Below are 8,182 nucleotides of genomic sequence, written 5' to 3'. Positions count from 1 at the left end.
AATGTATATGTTTGGGAGCTTTGGAGAACATTAAGAAATGGAAAGAAGAAAGACTCGCCTGTAGCCCCCAACCCAGAGACGGCTTTGCGGCTTGTCCATCCCTGCCTGGGACGCTGGGATGGACAAGGTTCCGGCCACCCCTCATCCCCCCGCCTGCTCTCCCCAGATAGCGCCTTAAGGACTGGGTGGCTGCAGCCAAGGGCGGCCAGGGCTCTGCCTGCCTTCCCGCAGGCTCAGGGATGTGGGTGAGGGACCCCAGCCTTGACTTTTGAGGAGCGGGGGAGTGGGGAGGGGCCTCCATTCTTGGGATGAGGAAGGGGGCAGCTTCAGAGATGCCCCAGGAAATAGCTGAGGGGCCCCCTGAGGGGCCATCCATCTGTGTGCCAATGGAACAGACGGGCAGCTGGCCATGTCTGGGACGTGGGATAAACAGCCCACTTGAGACAGATGGGGAGTGTGGGACCACTGGCCTCAGAACCGCTGTGGGGGTGAACAGACACCAGCCCTTCCCCAGTCCTGCAGAAGGGCATGGCCACCTGGTGGGACGGGACTGTCACAGGGCTGGGCCCCATCCTGCTGGCACCTCTCCAGCCGGTGGCCGTGACCGCCAGCGAGCCACCTGACAGCAGGGAGCCCAGTCTGCAAAAGGAGATGAATGATCCCTCCTTCCCGGGGTTGGGGACCAGGCGCGCGGCCAGGCTCGCAGAGGGCGGACTGTGCTAAAGCCCATCCCGACCTTGAACGGCAACCGCATCACCTCTCCGTCTCCGGGCACAGCTCCAGACGCCTGCTCCGACCTCCGCACACCCACCGCGCTGCCTGCTGGTGTCCTGCTCAGTCATCTGGGTCTGCCCTTGTGTCTGTCTGTCCCGGACACCAGGAGCATCCTGGCAGCAGGGGCACCCCTGCCCTGGCTGAGCATCCAAGGTGACCCCCCTTGCCCAGAGCAGCCCCCAGCCCCACCCCGAGCTGCATTCCCTGTGCTCGTGTTCCTGTCTCACTGGAAGGGGAGCGCCTGGCGGGAGATGTCACCCTGGCCTGAGAACCGTGTGGCAGGGAGGAGGGGCCTGACCAATATGTGTGGAATGGACGGACCAGCGGGTGGGGGAACAGGCGATGGCATGAATCCATGGTATGGCCAAAACGAAGCGCCCCCGAACAGAATCAGACCAGACTGGTCCTGGGTCCTAGTGACTTCTCAGCCGGAGCCTGACCGCTGATCTCGTGCCAGGTGCTCACGGCAGAGTCCAGCCAGCCCAGCCCGTCACCTACCCAGCCACACTCCCCCTTTCAGCCAGCAAACCCCAGTAGAGCCAACTCAGGGCCGGGGGCTGGGAGGGAGCTCGAGGGAAGGTCGTGTGGCCTCTGTCGCCAAGGAGCTCAGTGTCTGGAGAAGGGACAGACACATCAACACAACCCAAAGACGGCATTTGAGGACTTCCCTGCTGGATCAGCAGGTTAAGGATCCGGTGTTGTCACTGCTGCGGCTCAGGTTCGATTCCTGAAACTGGGAACTTCCACATGCCACAAGTGCGGCCAAAAAAAAAAAAAAGAAAAAGCAAAAGCAAAAGAAAACAGTCTACAGAGACAGCGAGTGAGTGGCGTGCAGGTGCCAGGCTCAGAGGTTAGGGAAGCACCGTTTGCCCCCATTCGCCCTTGGCAATCATTGGAGTGCCTGCCCCTTTGTACCCGCATGTGTCCCTGTGTGGGCGACACATCCTCTGGTCACCTAGTGTGAGGGAAGCAGGAGGGTCACATGTCCCCACTCGGAAAGCAGAGGAAGCTTCCAGGAAGGGGTCTGCACTCACACAGCGGTGTAGGATAAGGAATTCTGCCATCCGCGGGGGGCCGGCTGAAGAGTGCTACCCACGGCGCCTGCTGAGAAGAAAGAGACGAGGGGCCCCCAGGGGAGGAGGCTGTGGCCTCTGGGCCCTGGGTGGAGAGCGGGTATGCACCTGGCATGGGACAGAGGACATGCCAGGGGACATGGGTACGAGACTCACATGTGCCCTTGCCCCTGTGTCTGTGTTTCCTACGGTTCAGCTCAAATCAGATGCGCGTGGTGTGAACCAGTGGTCACGGTTCGTTGGTTTTGGGTTTCGTTTGGCTTTTTTCCATACTGTTAACCCTTCTCACAACATTTGTTAAGAGTTCCCTTTTCTGTGAAGTACGTGGGTGCCTTTATTGTAAATCACTTGATCGCGTATGGCAGGTCTATTTCTGGACTCCGTTGCGTACGGGCCTGTCTGTCCTTGTAGCAGCACCGCGCTGTCTTAATTACCAGCGTTAAAGGAAGTCGCAAAGTCAGGTGGTATTAAGTCCTACAATTTTATGTTTCTTCTCCAAGACTGGTATTCCCATGCAAATTCTAGAATCAGGGATTTCCGGTCATGGCTCAGGAGATTAAGAATCCAGCTAGGATCCATGAGGATGTGGGTTCAACCCCTGGCCTCGCTCAGGGGGTTAAGGATCCGGCATTTCTGTGAGCTGCAGCATAGGTTGAAGATGTGTCTCGGATCTGGCATGGCTGCGGCTGTGATGTTGGTTGGCAGGTGCAGCTCGGAATTGACCCCTGGCCTGGGAAGGTCCATATGCTGTATGCGTGGCCCTAAAAATCAAATCAAATCAATAAGTAAAACAAACAAAATAAAGCTTAGAATCAGCTTGACCATTTCTTCAAAAATCTACTGAGGAGTTCCCCTTGTGGCTCAGTGGGTTAAGAACCTCACAAGTATCCATGAGGACGTGGGTTTGATCCCTGGCCTCTCTCAGTGGGTTCAGGATCCGGTGTTGCCATGAGCTGTGGTGTAGGTCGAAGACATGGCTTGGATGTCCCGTTGCTGTGACTGCGGTGTAGGCTGGTAGGTGCAACTCCGATGCAAGCCCTAGCCTGGGAACATCCGTATGCCGTGGGTGTGGCCCTAAGAAGAAAAACAACAACGACAAAAAAACCCTCTGAATCATGACATCTGCCTCAAAAGAAAAGTTCTAATAGACAATTTCTGCTAAGAGATCTCGTTTTTCTGGAGACGTGGCTTTAGGATTTGTTCAGGTAGGTTGGTTTTAGCTTGCTCTTGGTCTGAAAAAGAGCCCTCAGTCCTTGTGTGTGGGTCGAGGACTCCACGTGGTCTACACTCCTCAGGTGTGGCCCTTTGGGGATTGCCACGGAAAGCCTAAGGTGTTTTAAAGCGTCTCTACCTCGGCGAGACTTGAATCCAAACCACCCCAGCCCATGGCAGCTGCTGATACTTCAGTGACTTCATCGTCCAGCCCCTGATGTCGAAATATCCCCCTGGGCGTGCCCATTTCAGGACCTGCCAAGGATTGGAGGGGTATCTGCACACCGGGGGGGGGGGGGCTCCTAGCTGTGTACCTCTCTATTCTAGAATTTTCCCCTTCAATCTCCAGTCCCTCTGGCAGCCCCAACTCCAAGCTCCGTCTTCCCGCCCAGCGAGACCTACCGCTTCGTGCTGCCTCCACCCTCCAGGACCACCACGGGGGAAAAGCTGGACAGGTGTGGTGCTCACCAGTTTGGCCCCTGCCCCAGGAACGTGTGGGAGGCTGAACACGTCTACACCCTTTGTGCCGTAAACACTCCATATGAAGCACCGATCGCTAGAGGGACTTTTTTTTATGGCCACACCCACGGCACATGGAAGGTCCCAGGCCAGGGACTGAATCTGAGCCGCGGCTGTGACCCACATCTCCGCTGCAGCAACACTGGATCCTTTAACCCCCTGTGCCAGGCTGGGGATCGAACCCACACTTCTGAAGCAACCTAAGCTGCTGCGGTCAGATTCTTGACTCGCTGTGCCCCAGCAGGAACTCCCAGGTGGATTTTTTTTTTTTTTTTTTTTTTTTTTTTTTTAGTGACATGACTATAAGCTGCCTACATGAGACATTTTATGATTTTTTTTAATGATTTTTTTTCCATGATAGCTGGTTTACAGTGTTCTGCCCATTTTCTACTGTACAGCAAGGGAACCCAGTCACACATAAATGTATACATTCTTTTTTCTCACATTATCATGCTCCATCATAAGTGATTAGATATAGTTCCCAGTGCTATACAGCAGGATCTCATTGCTTATTACAGGAGACATTTTAGATTCAAAAGTAGGAGTTCCCGTCATGGCTCAGGGGTTAACGAATCTGACTAGGAACCATGAGGTTGCGGGTTCGATCCCTGGCCTCGCTCAGTGGGTTAACGATCCGGCGTTGCTGTGAGCTGTGGTGTAGGTAGGTCATGTGGCCCTAGAAAAGGCAAAAAGACAAAAAAAAAAAAAGGAGAAATAGCGAACTGTACAATGATGTATCATGCAAACAACTAAAGGAGAGCTGGGCGGCTACATTAATACCAGACAAAGCAAACTTTAAGTAAGACACCGTTACTAGAGATAAACCAAGACATTTTTTGAGGAATAAAGGACCAGCCATAAAATAAAACACAATTATACATGCCTGTGCTTGTGGAATCCTAGGAAAAGCCCCCTGAAATATATTCATGCCTAATCCGGGCAACCTGTGTGTGGTCCCTTAGAGGACAAAAGGGACTTGGCCAGTGCGGTCAAGCTAAGCATCCTGAGGGGAGGAGGTTTCCCAGGGCAATCACAAGAGTCCTTGCGAAGGGATGCAGGAGGACCACAGGATGCAGGCAAGTGGAGGCAAGGGACCACAGAGGCAGAAGATGCTACACCAGGGGCTGTGACGGTGGAGGAAGGACCACGGGCCAAGGGTGCAGGTGCCTCTAGAAGGTGAAAAAGGCCAGAACAGGTCCGCACCCCACCCCACCTCCAGAGTCTCCAGACGGAGGACAGCTCATCCTTTTAGACTTTACCCTCCAGAACTATAGGCACCGTGATTGATAATAAAGTTACCTAATTAGCCAATTAATTACTTGCCTTAAAAGTATCAGATGTTGCTGCAAGCCACCACGTTTGTGCTCGTTTGTCAGAGCAGCGAGAGGAAACTAAGGCAAGCTGGTTCCTTCCCGTCCCTGCCTGTGTCTCTACTCTCCTGGGCCACCCAACAGGTGCTCTTTATTTGTTTCCAGAGTTTCTGAGAATGGAAAACAGTAGGGCTAGTCGGACTTCACCTACTCTGCCAAACCAGAAACGGAACTCATCTTACACTTTCTTTTTAATGGAAAGTGTTAGGATATGGGAGTTCCCTGGTGGTCGAGTGGTCAGGGTTCAGCGCTTTCATTCCTGCGGCCTGGTCTGGGAACAGATCCCACGTCAAGCCGCTGCACGCCATGGCCAAAAAAAGGAATAAGGAGGGAGTTCCCATCATGGCTCAGTGGTAACAAACCCGACTAGTATCCATGAGGATGCAGGTTCAATCCCTGGCCTCGCTCCGTGGGTTTAGGATCCGGTGTCCTGGTACCCGCCTGCCAGCTGATCTTTGCCGGCCAGAGCTTCCGGGGGCCATCTGTCTGCATCTGGCAGCCTCCAGCAGCCCCAGGCACCGAGGTGGGGGTTTTGAGAGACCAAGCTCGCTGTTCAGAGCTGCCAACCAGGATGCTTCACGGCCTCGAGATGGCCCAGCACCTCCAGCAGCAGGGCCCCTGCTTGGCCCGGGAGCTCACCAGACGCCCCAAAGGCGGGCCCTCGGCGGTCATCCCCTGGTCCAGATGTCAGCCCCTGGGGACCCAGCAGCCCGAGGGCAGTTACCTTCACCGGCATTCACAGACCGTCTTAGTTGCCAGCCCTTAACCACTGGGACATTGCCCATCCAAACCCAGTGGTCTAGCCTCTCCTGAACCTCAGGGGCTGGCACCCCTCACCTGCGTGGCCCCCTTCCCCACCAAGGAGGGGCGGGGACCAGCCAGCCTCGTGCCTCGTGCAGACGGGCCTCTCGCCCACAAGGACCCCTTCTCTGCGGTCGCCCTGAGCCCAGGTCACAACCATATCACTGTCGTTTCCCGGATGGAAGAGGAAAGTGAGCGGGTCTTTTTTGTGGTGAAACATGGGGAAATACCAACCCAGGGGGTGCCCGCGTTTCAGGAACAGTGGGGGGGAGCGCGTGTCTTTGTGTGGGATGCGCGACAGAAGGAGTGTGGCATCGAACCCCCTGCAAGGGGAAGATGCTGCCCCCCGCAACCGGGTGGGACCCCTGCATTTTGCAGGTGGAGAGGCCGAGGCCCAGACCACGTGGGGCCTGCCTCCGGTCACGGCTGGGCAGCAGCAGGGCGGGGCCTCCTTTGGCAGGTGTGCGGGTGCGTGTGCGGAGCTGGCCCCCAGCCCCGGGGGGACGTGAGTAGGACCCTGATGTCCCAGCCCCACGGGATGTGCAGACGGGCAGGCGCAGGTCTGGGAGAGAGGCTCCCCCCCGCCGCCAGCCCCACAGACGGGCACGCAGCCCCCCAGCAAGGCGGTGGCAGGTGGCCTGCGCCGGGCTAATGGCCTGGAAGAGCTGGGCGGCGGCAAGGATGCTGATTAAGGACATTTGGCACTTCCCGCGGGGAGCCAGGCCCCGTCTCGTCTCATCTCGCAGACAGACAGACGGAGAGGTCCCTGGCACGCTTGCTCCTCGTTAGCATCTCAGGAAGCCGCCCCTCAGCACCTGTGCGCAGAGAGAAGGCCAAGGCCTCGGGGTCAGCCTTCCTGGAGCAGATCTGAGGACGGGCTGCCCCTGCTCCTCAACACCGCCTCCCCCTTCCCTCGCGCCTCTGAAATCCTACCGTCAGCAACGCGCTTGAGGAGAAGGTGGGACCAACTGATTGGCCAAACTAGAGACGGAACCAGCAGAGCGAGACTGGCTCTCAGCGCCAGGCTAGGAAACATGGACCGGAAAACATGGCATGGGACGGGCAAGTGTGCGAGGTGACATATGGCCCCTGCTGCCCTGCCGAGAGGGAGTGGGGGCCCACAGGCCCCAGGAGAGCCCAGGGTCAGCAATGCCACCTCATGCCAGGTTCATGCATGGGCCTCATTTCTACTGTTTTATTACAGCAGCACCATCACCATCACAACCGTTATCACCACCACCACCACCACCACCACCACCAGCATCACCAGCATCACCAGCATCACCACCACCACCACCGTCACCACCGTCACCACCACCACCACCACCACCATCAGCATCACCACCACCACCACCACCATCATCACCACCACCACCAGCATCACCACCACCACCAGCATCACCACCACCACCAGCATCACCACCACCACCACCATCACCATCCTCAGCATCAGTCTCTAAATTGTCCCTGACACCAGCCTCTTCTGCAGATCTAGGCACCAAGCTCAGGTGGGCATGGAGGTCAGAGCTGTGTTTCTAAGTCGGCGCTCTCTGTATTGGGCACAGGCCTGCTCGGTGCTCAGGAAACACTGAATAGGAGAGATGGGGGAGGGGATGCCAGAGGAGGGCGCGAAGGAGGGAGGGAAACCCAAAAAAGAGATGGAATTTTCACTCTTGACTGAGACTCCCAAATTCCCTGGGCAATGAAAACGCCCCAGGCGCCTTGCAGCTCGATGAAGGGCCATTGCCAAACCGTGTGGTTCCCTGAAGCAGGCCCCGGTCCCTTCCCCGGGAAGGATAGCCTGCCTGCCCTCTGCAACAAAAGGAAAGCTCAGAGGGAGCACCCCCCACCCCCTTCCCTCAGGTCCGCAGGTGTCCCCTGTTCCTCTGTGAGCTAGTACATGCTCTGTGTGTGTCGGAGAAGGTGACTGTGCCCAGCTCCACCCCAAAGACGCCCGGGCTCGGGTCGGACAAGCCCTGGGGCCCCCCTTTCCTGAGAGCTGTGTCACAACAAGGTCTGACCCAGGGACGTCATGCCTGGGACAATCTGATGGTTGACATGAGCTTGGATGCGGAGTTGGCTGCTCCGCTGTGGTCCAGCCCAGGAGCAGTGGTCCCACCCCGCCCACAGACCTGTGTGGGCTTCACGCCCTCCCCTGGGGGGGCAGCAGTGATGGGCCATACCCCACTTTGTGATGACAACATCTGTAAACGGGCAGGACAGGGGAGCGTCTCTGAGGCAGGGACAGTGCTGCCTGGTGTCCGCTTGGGAGTCTGTTGCTGCGGGATGGGTGAGGAGTGGGCTCCCCCTGACCCCTGCTCCTGCAATTCCAGGGTCCTGCGGATCAGCTCAGAGCCCCCCCACGCCACCCTCCCCCAGAGCAGCTTCCACTGCGGGCCCCAGCACTGACCAGAGCCTGGAGGCTGAGGTGGG

Source organism: Sus scrofa, chromosome 2 (assembly GCF_000003025.6).
Source record: "Sus scrofa isolate TJ Tabasco breed Duroc chromosome 2, Sscrofa11.1, whole genome shotgun sequence".
In the NCBI taxonomy this organism is placed as follows: Eukaryota; Metazoa; Chordata; class Mammalia; order Artiodactyla; family Suidae; genus Sus; species Sus scrofa.
The sequence above is the reverse complement of the archived record's forward strand: the minus strand, read 5'-3'. Positions refer to the sequence as shown.